Raw genomic sequence first — 15,060 nt, 5'->3', positions numbered from 1 at the left:
CAGAGCTACAATTCCCAGCACCCTAAACAAGCTACGGTTCCCAGTATCCCTTGGGAGAAGTCAGGTGCTTTAAATGTACGGTGTGTGCACAGCCTTAGTGTAGCAGGTAATGCTGGGGCAGATGAGCCAAAGTTTTGATTCACTTTAGGGTGCCCTATGTTCATAAAAGGAGCAAGAGGATAAAGCAAAGACATGAGGGCAAGGTGGGTTTTGAGGAGGGATTGAAAGAGAAAGGAGAGAAGCAGAACCGCATACAGTGGTACCTTGGGTTAAAAACTTAATTTGTTCCGGAGGTCCATTCTTAACCTGAAACTGTTCTTAACCTGAAACACCACTTTAGCTAATGGGGCCTCCTGCTGCCGCCGCACAATTTCTGCTCTCATCCTGAAGCAAAGTTCGTAACCCGAGGTACTAATTCTGGGTTAGCGGAGTCTGTAACCTGAAGAGTCTGTAACCCAAGGTACCACTTATATGCTCAGGGAGTGAGTTCAATACACAAGGAAACAACAGTGGAGAATGGGTGAGCTGTTTAAGGAAGCAGGAGACGTTTGCCCAGCAGAGGGCAGCAGAATTCAAGGAGCACAGCTCTGCCACTGAGCTGCAGCCATCCTCACTGCAAGCTCATCCAAAGGAAACAACCTTCTAGTACTTCACCAAAACATGCCACCACTCTGGAAAGTGGGAAGCGTTTTAGGGGACATCTGTTTGTGTTGAGCAGTGGGATGCAGTCAAGTACCTAGCGAGACAGCACCGATTCTGGAATGTGGCAATATCCTCCCCCCTGCCTCCCAAATAGTAAATTAGACCCTCCATCTAGTCAGCTGCAAAACCTAGATTTTTGTCTCCTTTCCTGGACATTATTCAAGTCTGTTCTTCTTTTACCTGGGCATGCAGTGTGTCCTTGCCCACTGGTCCATGTAGCTCAGTATTGTTGATTCTGACTGGCAACTGCTCTCCAGGGTGTCAGGCAGGAGTTTTTCTCTGGAGGAGATGGGAGATGGATGTTGGGATCTTTTGCATGTGAAATGACCAGGTTTTATTGTTTCAGGGGCAAGGTCACTGTTAACTCTGGATCGACTCAAACTATGCCAGCCTCTGTTAGCTGCCTGGATGCGGATTTGCCAATAAGTGGTCCTCTGGAAGGGGCGGGTGGGAGAGCCTCCATTTTGAATCACCTTGATTGCCGCTGTAAATAAAAACGATTAAATCTGATTGCAAATAAAAAATGATTGTGCTGGCTACATACACCTTGACTTTTGCTGGCAAAAGGACCAGTTAAACTGCACTCATAAGTGGTTTGAAAACCAGCATTTTAAAACTTGATTAGCAGTTTGGCTTGTGTGTCGTCCCCCCGCAACCCGGTCTTTCTTGAAAGGTGTCCTTTGATGCTTTCATTACTTTGTCCTGCTATCTTCAGTTACACACACACACACACACACACACACACACACACCCTCTTGCTCGTGGCTTTTCATCAACAGAAAAGCCAATTCTTGCATTCATGGGCTGGGACTGAGGGGGAACCGTCCTTGCTCCCCACCCTAGCGGGAAGCCATCTTACAAATTCCCGGCCACTCGTGGCTCCGCTGTTCCTGGCGCCCAGCAGCGTGGAAGGACAATCTAATCAAGGGTTATTAAATGCAGATACAACCCCCCCCCCACCCGGGCTCAGGCTATAAAATCTGGAGCCTTCACGTTTATTGGGAACTGAGGTCATGGCTGCGCTGCCCCAGGGGAAATGATGGGAAACAGCGATTTCCTACCCTGCTGTTCTTTGCAGATGCTCTCCCACATCCTATCCTGAAATGCTCCAGTATCCCTTGCAACTCCCGGTGCCCCACATTTAAAAGCACGTGATTTCCCCCAAAGAATCCTAGGAAATGTAGTTTGTTAAGGGTGCTGTGGGTTGTAGCTCTGCGAGTGGGAAACTACAGTTCCCAGGATTCTTTGGGCAGGGGTCGTGTGCTTTAAATGTATGGTGTGGATCTACCCATGGTCCTGGAATTAGAATAGATGGAGTGGAGGTGGCATCAAGACTTGGGGCTCAGCCACACGTTTCTGCTTGTCCTGCGCCCAGAAATCAAGGAGGATCCAAGCGGTTTTGCATTTGCCCCACAGCTTTCCCTTGGAAAACTGCTGGTTTTCCCACCTAGGGGAAAGCTGCAGGGCAAATGGAGGTACAGATGAGCCCCACTCACGGTGGGATTAGAGGTTACTTCAACCTCAGTACATTCTTCTGCAACATGGAATTGCAGATACTTGTTGAGCAACTGAATGAGATTTAAGAAACTAAAAATGCTGCATCATTATAATGCTAACAGTTTAGCAAAAATGTTTTGTTTGGGGGGGAATAGTTAAGGAGGGGGGTTATATAATTAAGCATGGTGTGGAAAAAATGAATTGAGCCTTTGTCCTCTCCTAAAATACTAAGAATTGAGGTCACTCAATGAAATTGAGGAACAGTAGACTCAGGAAGAGCAAAAACCAGTGCTTCTTCACACAGTACATAATTAAATTAAGGAATCTGCAGTGGTGCCCCCTACTTTAGAAGACTCAGAAGGGGGATAGACAAATACCTTGAGAATACACGGGTATGTCAGTGGTAATTCACCACGATAAATAAATGGAACTTCGATGTTCAACAATAGTATACCTGAAAATGCAAGTTGCTGGAGGGAGGCAATAGCCGGGAAGGAATATTGCCCTTATGCCTTGCTTGTTGGCTTCCTGGAAGCATCTGATTGGCTACTGTGGGAAACAGAACTGTGGGTTTAGTCAGGGCTGGGGAACCTGTGGCCCTCCAGATGTTTTTGGACTCCACCTTCCATCATCCCCGACCACAGGCCATGCTGCCTGGGGTTACTGACTGCTGGAGACCAACTTGTGCTGACCATTGCTTTGGCAAACGGCAACTGTATATTTACTTATTTATTTGCTTTTGCACTCAATTTATGTATTTATTAGCTTTTGCCCTCTTTTAAACTGGCGCAGTCACAGGTTTTGGGCACTAGAGGTCGCCAACCCCTTTTTGGAGGAAAAAGATGAGCAGTTATTTCTAAAATTGAGATCCCTCAGTTTACCTGATGTTACCAGGCACCTCTCCCAGCCCCACATCTTTCTTAGATGCATAGAAATTTGGCAACTGCAGCGTCTCTCATTGGTAGGAGATAAACAGCGACTTTAGGTTACTCTTGTGAAAGACAGAAGGGACCCTCCAGCCTGGCTGGGTGTTGCTGTTTGTGGGCATAGCCTTCAACATATAATTAAGGCCGCATTGACACAATACATTTCGATGCTGCTTCTTTAAACAGTCATGGCGTCCCCCAAAGGATTCTGGGAGCTGCAGTTCTTCAAAGGGCTCTGAGAGTTAGGAGGCCCCCATTCATTCCCTTTGCAGAGCTACAATCCTTAAAGTGGAAGGATAATGGCCTACTCACTGTGGGAACCAAAGTGTTTGGCTGGTTGTTGCCTAGAGGGAAGGATCTCTGCAGAACACTCAGCAAAGAAGCAACATAAAGAGCTCCAGCCTTTCCCATTGAGTTATGTAAGGGTTGCTCCACGTTGCCCTGAAAACCTCAAGCACCCTCCTCTGTTTTTCAGGGTAAGTAGTAGCTCCGTTTCCTAAAAAACTCTGAAAAAGCAATGTGTTTTAAAAGACTACCTCATGATCATTTCTTTGGGTAAGGCTTAAAAGAGAGAGAGAAAGGGCTCTCAGCAACAGGAAGGTCCACTTCTGCCTCAGTGGGGTTATACTGGTAATAAACTCAACTTTTCCCACTTTCTGTCTGTCAGTGCAAAATATAGACAATTGGAATCAGACTTCCAGTACACACTTCTACTCAGAAGTAAGACTCATTCAGTTTAATGGGGCTGCCTCCTAGACAAATCCAAAGAGTATTGGATCATAACCTCAGGCTGCATTCCTTAACCCACTTACCTTGGAGTAAAGTAGGATTTACTTCTGAGTAGACATGATGACTTGCTCTGTGAGTTGCCCATGCTTTAGCCCCATTTGTTTCAATGGGACAAAAGTGTGACTGACTTAGAGTCCTGTATGCATTTACCTGCAAGCTCCTACCCACCTAGCAGTTCAAAAGCACATCAAAGTGCAAGTAGATAAATAGGTACCGCTCCGGCGGGAAGGTGAATGGTGTTTTTGTGTGCTGCTCTGGTTCGCCAGAAGCGGCTTAGTCATGTTGGCCACATGACCCGTAAAGCTGTCTGTGGACAAACGCCGGCTCCCTCGGCCAGTAAAGCGAGATGAGCGCCACAACCCCAGAGTTGTCCAAAACTGGACTTAACAGTCAGGGGTCCCTTTACCTTTAAGTCTGGCTGAATTAAGTGGCACTTACTCATGAGTAGACATTTATGAGTGTGTTATTAGTCTGCATCGAAGTCACAGGACTTTTACCATTGAGATGCCAGCAACATCTGACACTGCTCTGCAGTGCACCCTTACACACTGCATTGCAGTGCAGAATTACAGATCTAATTACAGACCATGGGGGGGGGGGAGGAATCAAAATCAACACAATCTCACTGCAAATCGAAATCTAGCGCATCAGGGAGAAAGTATCTATTGCAGTCCTTTGTCAGCCTGTGGTCATTTTCTAATTGGCAGATAGTTTTTAACATAGGGGAACGTTCAGAAATGTGACTGCCTTCGTGAGGTCTGGAGTGGTGCAGTTCATTCTGCTACATCAGCACTGTGCCAACTCATTCACTTGCAGGAATAAGTCAGTCCTAGGAATAGGGTTTCCAAAGCGAAGGTGGTTCTTTTTCCAAATACTTCATGTAGTAGTTGTTGTTTGTTTGTTTGTTAGTTGCACTTATTAGTTGGGTTGCTTTACAAAAAGTAACCAGAGCAACTTTTAAAAATGGTGCACACATTAAAACCAACAAAAAGCTAAAAACATGTTCATATTTATAAAAAGGCAGGACTAACACATCCCACCTACCCACTAAAAGAGACCTCAGATAATTAAAGGCCAAAGAAAGGTCTGGTGGAAGACACATGCTTTTGTTTGGCACTTAAAAATAAACAGTGAAGGTGCCAGGTATGCTTCCCTGGAGAGAGTGTTCTGCACGTGGGGAGCCACCACTGAGAAGGCCCGTTCTTGTGTCAGCACCCTCTACAGCTTCCTTGGAGGGGGCGCACAGAGAAGGGCCTTGGATAATGAATGCAGTGTCTGAGTTGGTTCATGTGGAGAGAGGTGGTCCTTGAAGTATTGGAGTCCTGAGCCCGATAAGGTTTTATAGGTCGAAACCAGCACCTTATGAAATCTGTGGCTATAGATCTGTATGCCTGGAACTGAAGCTCGGGGGTAGAGCACATCCTTTGCACATAGAAAATCCCCGGCATCTCCAGATGAAAAACAAAATTCATTGAGCAGGTGTTGGGGAAGACCTCTTTGCTTGAGAAGGTCGCCGAGCTGCTCGCCGTCATAGTAGACAATAATGGCTACGAAGCAGCATCCTATAACCACACCAACACTTTATGTAACTAGTGTGCATGGGAAGTCCTAGTCCTCCCTAGCAGGTGGGGAGCTATGTCTTTCAGCCCACACTTAGCCACTGCTGATGCCACCCATGCTTAAGGCTTAAAAGGGGGCATCTTCCCTGTGCCTGGGTCCTCCAGGCCTCGAGGGCTGAACTCCCTATCGTTCCTTGCGGCCGGGACTTGGCTTTTTGCTCCCGCCGTGATGGCCTCACACCCTCCGGTTGGGACAGACGACAAGCCGCTGTGATGAAAACAGGAGGTCGCGGCCACGATCGCCCTGTCTGAATCAACCACAAACCCACCGGGGCCCTCTAAGTAGAGTCACAGCAAAGAGGGAACACCCTGAGCACCAGGCACCGGCCCAGGAGGACGGGGAGAATGCAAACAAAACCATTGTGGATTGGGTGGTTTACAGATGCCCTTCCAACCCAAGGGGAGCGGAGCAGAACGGGAGCGGAGCGCTACTTGTTGTGAAGCAACTGTGTTGTTGTTGTTGTTGTGGGGAGTGAGATAGTCCTGCGGCTGAACCGTCAGAGTTACGTTAACCGGCATTCACGCAAATGTAAAGTTTGCCATTGTCTCGAAGCAGGCTAACATTTAAAACACACACACACATACACCCTTGGCTTGGTGGCCAAAAGCAGGAGGGGGGAAAGGGCTGGTTCAATCCCGGCCTAATGGGCCAGAATGAAGGTGGCCGGGAGCCAGGACTCCTGGGTCCTCTGGAGAGCCGGGAGTGGTGGTGGTGGTGGTTGAGAAGCTGCCGAAGGGGAGCAGGATCACGGCTCCGTCTGAGGGAGGGAGGAGAGGATGGTAGGGAGTAGGACAGGAATTGGCTCTGCTTCCCCCTCAAGTAGGCTGCCTCCCAAACCTCAGACTGGGCAAGAGTTCAGAGTGAGCGAGGAATGGAACAGCGGAGGCTTAGCTTGTCTGATGGTGCTGGAGGTCTGGCTGGCCAGCTCCAAGGGAGGGAAAAGCCTGGAGCCCTTTGTAGGGGGATGCCTCGGAGAGCTCACGGAGGCAGCTGGTTCAAAGCCGGAATGTGCTGGCTTGGGCCAAATTCTCTGAAAAGGGACCTACAGAGTGCAGAAGGGATACACCCTTTTGTTAGGAGCCGTTTGACTCTTTTACTCTCTTCCCCACTTCACTTCCTCCAGCCACCCCTCAGACCTTCCTTCAAGGCTTGCAAAGAAGGTTCTTGGGATTCTGTGGCCAAAAAGTGGGAGCAAGGGATTCTGGGAGCTGGGGTTCCTGGCTTTTCCAGGAGTAGTGAGGTTTGTAGGTTGAGCTGGGCTGGTGCTGCTGAGAAATGTTGCGTGAAACTTCGGAGCAGCGGAAGTGACGGAATTAGGCAAAGCCTACTGGCACCTGTCAGAATCTTGCACCAAATAATTTGCAGCTCCTGGCAGAAGTCAATGAGGAAGTAGGGGAAATGATCCCAGGGTTCTGCAACAGCTGATGAGCTAAATTTCAAACTTCTCTGTTTCAGAATATAATCCTTGCTGCTGCACATTTATCTGTCGTATTGCATGCACCTCTTCCTCCTTTTCAAAAATACGCTACCTTGTCTTCATTGCAGCCTCTTGAGCTATGCCACTATTATGCCTATTTTACAGATGGGGCACAATTGGCACTTTTTTGCAGCTGCTTCCATCAGAGCAGGTTTCTTACTCTGTGAGTATGCAGCAGGGAACCAGTGGTAGTTTTCCAGCACAAGTATGTGGAGCAAAAACCTTTGTGCCAGGTTGATGCATGTTTATTTCTGCAGAGAATTGTGGAGAGACCCTCCGTGGGATTTGAACCCACGACCACCATGCCCGCTCTGGCTCTCTTGTCACCCAGTAGCTTTTAGCACCCATGGCCTTAGGGAGGGCTTATCTCCTTTGTGATAGGCATTCAGGACTGGGCTTACTGTTGGGTCACATGGCTACACTGGGGGCTGATGTGATGATACCTATTGGGCGAGAGACAAGGAGGCCAACATTTGGTGAAGCCAAAGTCAATGGCAAGCAGAGCCAACTAATTCACATTTTCTCCCTGTCCTCCTGTTGGATTCTGCAAGGGCGGCACTGAGGCTGAGGAAAGGGCAGCTAGGGGCCAGTGGCAACCTCCAGGTTAGTGGTAAGTTGTGGGCTGGCTGGCCGAAGACTAGTGGGACAGTGCCTTCACTGCATGGATATCTCTCTGGGGTTCCAGGAACAGCTGGAAGAAGCCACCTCTTTGACATGAAGTGGAGGTCGGGGGTGGGGTGGGGGCTTCAGTTGCTAGGCAACAGCAAAGAACCTCTATTCCCCTAGAGCCAGAAGCCAAAAGGCAGCTCTTTGTGGGTTGCCTAGCAACCAATGGGCCTACTCCCCAACCACTTTTCGGCTGGGACCATGCTGCTTTGTGGGTGTGTGTAGTCTGACTGACGGCAGGCCCGGCCTCAGTGCTTGGCATTAGGCAAGCGTCTGCTAGGGCCCAGCACCAACTGGAACCTCCTTGGCAGCAAGGAAGGGAAGCAACAATTTGCTCACCCTCTGGGCCCATCTCCACCATGGGGCAATAGCAAGCAGGAGGAGCTGCAGCTGCCAGCCGTTCAACCTCCCTCCCTTCTGTTTCTGGGCCCAAGCCGCCAATATGGGGTGGTGGAGGCAAGCTGCGTTGAGGAGGAGGACCCACAAAAGCCTAGAACCAGCCCTGAGTGATTGACAACCCCCCTTCTTTGGAGTTAGGAGAAGGGGAGGATGGAAGAGGGAGCAGGACGAGCTTAGAGCATAAAGGGAACAAGCTCAGTGCATCAGAGAAGGGCAGGGTGCGTGGATACGTGACCTTGCGGGAGGGAATGAATGGACTGACTAGGGGCTGGCCTTGTGGGTACAGATATCCCCCTCCCCTTCCCTCCTTTGAGACAGAAATTAATTCCTTCGGAGCCTTCTGTTTGAAATCCTAAACTGACGGAATGTTTGTGGCATCCAAAAGTTTAGAGCTTGCCTTCAGCATTGCAGGACTCTGACTGGCTTTTGATGTTCACAGCCCGGGTTGTTCCTGGGGTGTGTTGGCACGTCTCTGTACCCCTGCCTCCCCCAAGAAGCTGCTCCCCACCCACCCACCCACTCCCAAGTCTGTTTTAAGACTTTTTTTTTGGCTTCGTGCAGCGCAGTGCTTATTTTCATCTGTCAAAATGCGGAAGGGTCTTTCACCAGACATCTGGCAGCATCTGCTGCTGAATACCTCGTCTTGCTGAAGAATAGGGAGAGTTGCCACACACACACACACACACACACACACGGGAGCCTCCCACCATGGCTGTTTCAGCTCCGTCACCTGCTAGCTAAGAACTTTTCCGTCTCAGCGCAAAAAATGACACGGACTCGCTGGAACGACTCATCCGCCCCATGAGCGCAGCAACCTCAAGAGTCTAACCGCCGTGCCCAAAAAGTGACCCCACCCCTGGCAACGCGTCCCGGATTCCCCTGGAATGTCTAGACGCCAGTCCGGACTAGAAGCCAGCCTTCCTTTCGCACGGGATTCCCTGTCGCGCAAGAGCCAAAACCAGGCTGGCAATGGGGACTTGGAACATGGCAGAAGGGGTTGCTATTCTGTTTTGTTTTTTTTCCTTTTTGGCCGGGGGATTCCCTGAAGGCTGCTATAAAGCAAAAGGAATGAAGTCACGTCCTTTGAGGCTGGCTCAAAGGTCATGCACACTGTCAGGCTTCCGTGCTGTGGCTTCTTCCCCTGGGCTCTAGTACACAACACAAGAGGATGCAATAGCGTCATCAATAACAATGACAACCGTAATAATTACTATTAATATAGAACCATGAAGTACTCTTTGCAGAGGGCACGGAGGAGCTTACAATCTAAAATTCAGCGCAGAGGTGGGGAAGGGAACTGTGGCAAGGGTAATTAGGGAAAGTTGTATGCACCTGAGGTTTGGTGGCAGGTTACAGTTGGTTACAGTAAAATGTGAAAAATGGGAATTGCGCCAAAGGAGATAATAGAGTTGTGCCAGGTTCAGGACACTGGGCCAGCTTCTGTTTCCAGTGCTGTGCTTAATTACGGAAATATGCTGGGAATTGATAAGAAATAGCATCAGAACATATGCAGAGCGTGCTTTCCTTGACTGCTAGGTCAATACTGGCACCCACAGGCACATCTGAAGGCCTCCAGGCTGACCATTCTTGGCTGTGAGTCCTGGAAGACCTGCTTTCTGCCTTGCAGGCCTTTTCCCACCTGGCCTGGGAGGGCGGATCCCTGACTGACTCCAACTACAAAAGCAGAAACTGCTGTACAGACTTTGGGGTTGGGATGTTGTTTAGAGGGGGTTCTGTTGGGTGGGGGGGGGGTTGTTGCTGTTATGGATATAGATATATATCTTTAGATTTTATGATTTCTGTGGAAATGGTTTAATTTGGCTGTGTACTTTTTGATGTTTTGTTTATTGTTTAGGACTAGTTTTGCTAAGTTTGTAATGGTATTTTTGTTTCATGCTGTAAGCCACCTTGAGCATGGTTTAACTATGGAAAGGAGGCATGCAAATACTGTATAATTATGGATGGATGGATGGATGGATGGATGGATGGATGGATGGATCTGAGCAACCACAGGGGGAGCCCTTGAAGCAAAGTGAGGAGGCAGCTGTACATGGCTGTACATGTTTATTTAAAGCTGCTCCCCATACAGTTCAGGTAACTTTTGAGCATTACAAACTAAGGGCTGCCCCAGACCTTCTCCCCAGGCCACATCCGTTGCCCCCTGGCCAGTTCTGCTCTGCACCATCCTTGCGTACATTTACCTGACTGGGATAACGCCTCTTTCTTGCCCATATGGAAGGTGAAAAGAGGTATGTAACCATCAGTCTTTTATGTGGCTGGAATGTAGCTTTTGTCCCTGCCTCCACCACCTACATTGGCATGTGGTCCCCTGGAAGATCACCAGGAGGACATGTGTCTCTCTGTCTGAAAAAGGTCCCCCCCCCCCTCTGGTTTAGACATTTCTGTACCCTGCACAGACTTACATATCTGTAACTCCATACCCCCACACCTTTTCAATCTTCCAGCAAAAATGACAATTTGTCCCTTACATGAACTTTAAGACACTTTGAAAATACTGTTATTTCAGGCAACATGCAGGAAGCTGCAAAAGCAAGCAGTAATTGATCCACTCCGTGGTGAAAACAAGGCACAGCCGACTTGCCCCACAGTGTCTATATTCAGATGTCATGGGCCTAAACAATAGCTTGGTGTAATGAGAATAAGCCATGGTGAGCCTTGCACACTTCCCTCTCCTATTTCCCTCTCCTCTGAAGAGTTCAGGAAGTTTTGCTGCTGATTTTGCTGCTGTGTTTGAACTCTAAACTGTGGTTAATGGTAAGTTCATAACCCAGTTCATAACCCATGGTTTGAAGTTCACTTGTGTGAAAGAAGACTAATCAGGGGGGGGGGGGGTTGTTTGGTTAGCACAAGAAGCTGTGGTTCACCTAAATCAGAGCCAAAAACTTTTACACTCCTCCTTGCTGCTTCTCACAGCTATGCTAGACTGGTATATGGGAGTGCACAAGCCCAGGGTTTGCTGTGGCTTGTTCTTGTTATGCTAAACCACGGTTTAATACTTTAGTACGATGTCTGAACTGGGCCAGACAGTCCAATGCACGAACTGAGTTTCTTCCATTCCCCTGCTTCGCACAGGCAAATGTGGGTAGACACACAAGAGAGCTGTGCTCTGGGCAGCTGCACCAGTCACACTGCCTTAATGATGGCCGGTGTTCCACTGGCCCCTAGACACAGTGGAACACACAGCTCAGTTCCCATGTGTTTCTAAACACAGGGTGCAATTCAGAATTTGCTTGTCCTCGCAGAACTTCAACATTCAGCCCATATAGATGCACTGGCTGGTGTTCATTTGTGCATAGATCTGCTGGAAGCGTTGTGTGCTTGGGCTTGAATGCGTTAACGTGTGCGGCTGCAAATGTATACGTGTGTCCTATTACTTGCATGGAGTACAAGATGCTCTCCCTCCCCTGTCCTTCTTCTCTGTCGTCCCCCCCCCCCGCCTCCCCTCTAAACCAATGCAAATCCCCAACTCCGTAGCCAAACCACACAGCAGTCCCCTTCCCTGCACCCCCTCCTTTGCCTGCATCACAAAAAGGTTTGGACAAGAGCTGGGTCTCTGAAGGGAGGGGACACCTGGCACTTTTGCATAAGGGTGTTTGTGAGGATCCTGCAGGCCTCCTGGCACAAATAGGTAGACCAAACGGGGAATGGAGGGGGGAGGGGGAGGGGGAGAGAGAGTGAGAGAGTGAGAGAGAGAGAGAGAGAGAGAGAGAGAGAGTTGTGTGTCTGCTGCACATTTTCTTTAATCCCAGATGCTGATTCAGCAGATTTTCCACACAGCCCAGGAATTCTCTCTAGCCAGGAACACTGTTTCTCTGTTGTTTGTACTTGGACCATGTTCAAGGCAAGGGCTGGGGGGGGTGAGGGGCCGTGGGGGGTGGGAGAGAGAGATGAACAGGATCCACAGGCTTTAACCTGATATGTTGAAATCTGTGTGTTGGGAATCAAGATCGAAGGATGTTGGTAGGACTGGGGAAAGCCCAGAATTCATGGCAGGATGTGTGGGTGGAGAGGTGCAAATTGGAGATTGGATGCCTTGGTGGAGATGAGAGGAGGAAGGAATTCAAGCTGGGATACAGTAGGCATCTGTAGGCTAGGACTGACATCTCAGCAGCATGCAGTTGGGCAGTGTCTAGATAGGGAAGCCACTTTGCTTGCAGAAGGTCCCAGGTTCAACCCCCAGCTGGAAGGTTTCGAAAGGATCAGGTAGCAGAAGATGGGGGGAGACCCTTCCCTGTCTCACACCTGACAGCCAGAGCGGACAATACTGGGGTAGATGGACAGGTAACCTGACCCAACACAAGGCAACTTCCTGGGTTTCTAGGGGGTGACCATACTTGGCTACCAGGAGAAGACCCCGGTGGCTCTGTGGTCTAAACCACTGAGCCTCTTGGGCTTGCTGATCAGAAGGTCGGCATTTCGAATCCCTGCGACGGGGTGAGCTCCCATTGCTCTGTCCCAGCTCCTGCCAACATAGCACTTCGAAAGCACACCAGTGCAAGTAGATAAATAGGTACCACTGTGGTGGGAAGGTAATCGGCATTTCTGTGCGCTCTGGTTTCCTTAATGGTGTTCCATTGTGCCAGAAGTGGTTTAGGCATGTTGGCCACATGACCCGGAAAGCTGTCTGTGGACAAACACCAGCTCCCTCGGCCTGAAAAGCCTTTGACTGGACCTAACCATCCAGGGGTCCTTTACCTTTTTTTACCAAGAGAGCCCAGGTGGAGGTCATGCTTGAGGTGTATTTGCGAACAATTCTACTGAGTCATCCTGCTTCCCAGACGGCGCTTATGGGACAGCACCTGCCGTTGCTTTCCCAGCGTGTGCCCTTCCTGGAGGGTGCGCTCAGCCCGGATTCCCGGAGCTGTTGACATACTGCACATTCCTGCTTTTGCATCAGCGGCTTTTCGCCCGACTGCCTTTCTTATCCCCATCCTGGAACCTGGCACTCGGCTGCCCATGCACTCAACCAAAGGCTGCGGATTCTGAGCATGAGGCAGGATGAGGTAGCGGAACACTTTGGGTTCCAGGTACAGGGTAGGGTCATGTGTTTTTTTGTTTGTAATTCACCCCCTCTCACCTACTCACCCACATAAAATGTTAGCTCAGGGAGATGGCTAGGCTAAGCCTTTCTCTCTGGTGAGTTAGGGCTCAGCCAGACTTCTGCTTCCCCCATTGCTTCCCCCCAGGAAAACTCGATCTTTGCTGCCGAACTGGAGCAAACAACAAGTGTGGACAGGGCCTGTAGTTAACATCCTGGGAGAGAAAAACAACAGCAGTGTGGTTGCATCGTTAAGTGGGACCGGATTAGAGAAATTCTCGGAGGATAAGGCTTTCAGTGGCCATGATGGTTATGTCAGAGGCAGTGTGCCTCTGAATATCACTTGCCAGGAATCTCAAGGGAAGAGTGTTGCTGTTGCCTTCAGGTGCTTCTTTCAAGCCTCCCACCTGGTTGGACACAGAGAGAACAGAGTGGTGGACTAGGTGGGCTGCTGGCCTGATCCAGCAGCAGGGCTGTTCTGGTTTCATTCTGATTGTGGAATACACACCTCCCTCCTCCTATGGCTCTCCTTTCCATTTGTCCATTTAATATGTATTTTTAAACTGAATATAGGTATTGGGAGGGGGTAATACCAATACTCAGAGTTTACCTCAGTTTACTCAGTTTCATAACTATACCCACTTTATTTATTTAACACCCCCCCTTGCAATCCCACATGTGGGTGTCAGTACATCAAAAACCACCTAACCAGATAAAGTATCTCAGCATCCACCTCTATCCTACATTTTAATGAGCCACCAAAACCTAGTTCAGGTAAAAAAGGCTTTACAGTGTGGTTTATCAAATAACCACAAATATAGTGAGAGTTTCGGCATTTCTTTTTACATCAATCGCAATCCAGTGGAAAGTTCTCCTGTGCCTTCTCCATTACAATTGTGCGCTTGCGCATGTACACACACACAAAACTGTTTTATAAATGTGTTCGTTGATGCTTCTGTGTTTGAAATGTATTGTGGGATATGACCGTAGAGGTCTACGTTAAATTCCCCATGTATTTGTGATGTGAGACAAGTCCCTCACCTATCAGCCGATCCTCCCTCACAGGATTGTCGTGAGGATGAAGGTATGCGTGTGAGCTCCTTGTAAGAAGGGCAAGGCGAACGATGTAATATTTAACTTTAATCAATTAACAGTCATTAACCTTTCTTTTGAAATAACAACCATCAAAATCTCCAAGCAGATTGTTTTTAAACCTGGTTTCTGTCTGTAGTTGAGTGTGCCGATATGTACGACTCTCAGAACTTCATTTAATGTGCTGTGTGTGGTCTTAAAAACGCTTCTCAAATGCGTTTTTTAGAATTTACTCCATGCGTGGTATAATAGATGTTGAAAAGAGTTGCCTTTCTGCACATCCATCTGCTCATATTTGTCTACCCGTCATTGACCTACCTAGCGATCAGATCGCCTAAGGTTAGGCTGCCTGTTGTCTGTGAACTGCTGCTCCCTGTGGTTATAGCTCCCCTGTCCAGCCCCCAGGAGAGTCATAACTCTGCGGTTGGACATGCCAGCTCTCTCTCCCCCCCCCCAGTAGCTCTGACGTGGCAGGAAGCGTCAAGGGGGATGTTTAGATAGGACCAAACTCTGCCGTCAGCAGCGCGCACTGTAATCCAGGCTCTTGTGTCATCGGGACGGTGAGAGAGATGGGATTCACACCAGAGTGTGCAGTCAGTGGCTGGAAAGAGGAAAGGAGATCTAGGAAAATATGCATAGACACACACACACACATGCTCCACTCACAATACATGCTCATCGCAGTGTTTGTATATAACTGCCCACTCACAAACGCTCATACCTACACACAGACACAAATGTCATGCAGGAAATGCACTATGAATACACGCAAATGTACACAAGCACACCCATACAATGCGAGCTTGGAGATAAGTAGGTGGGAGTATGCATTG

General features: G+C 48.9%; 1 protein-coding gene and 1 long non-coding RNA gene across 2 annotated transcripts in view; both read left to right on the top strand.

The window, feature by feature from the left end:
- Positions 1 to 3,097: 3,097 nt before the first annotated feature.
- Positions 3,098 to 15,060, top strand: part of IL11 (interleukin 11) — a 74,046-nt gene continuing 62,083 nt past the window's right edge. Inside the window, exon 1 of the mRNA XM_081169138.1 lies at positions 3,098 to 3,601. The gene's annotated coding sequence lies outside the window, so the exon portion shown is untranslated. The remainder of the gene's footprint in view (positions 3,602 to 15,060) is intronic.
- Positions 7,413 to 9,283, top strand: LOC308572603. Its single transcript, XR_014001827.1, has 2 exons — positions 7,413 to 7,621; positions 8,638 to 9,283. It is a non-coding gene; the product is annotated as an uncharacterized lncRNA (long non-coding RNA).

Source organism: Podarcis bocagei (assembly GCF_964188305.1).
Source record: "Podarcis bocagei genome assembly, chromosome: 13".
Classification (NCBI taxonomy): Eukaryota; Metazoa; Chordata; class Lepidosauria; order Squamata; family Lacertidae; genus Podarcis; species Podarcis bocagei.
Note: the sequence above shows the minus strand (reverse complement) of the source record. Positions and strands in the feature narration are given on the sequence as shown.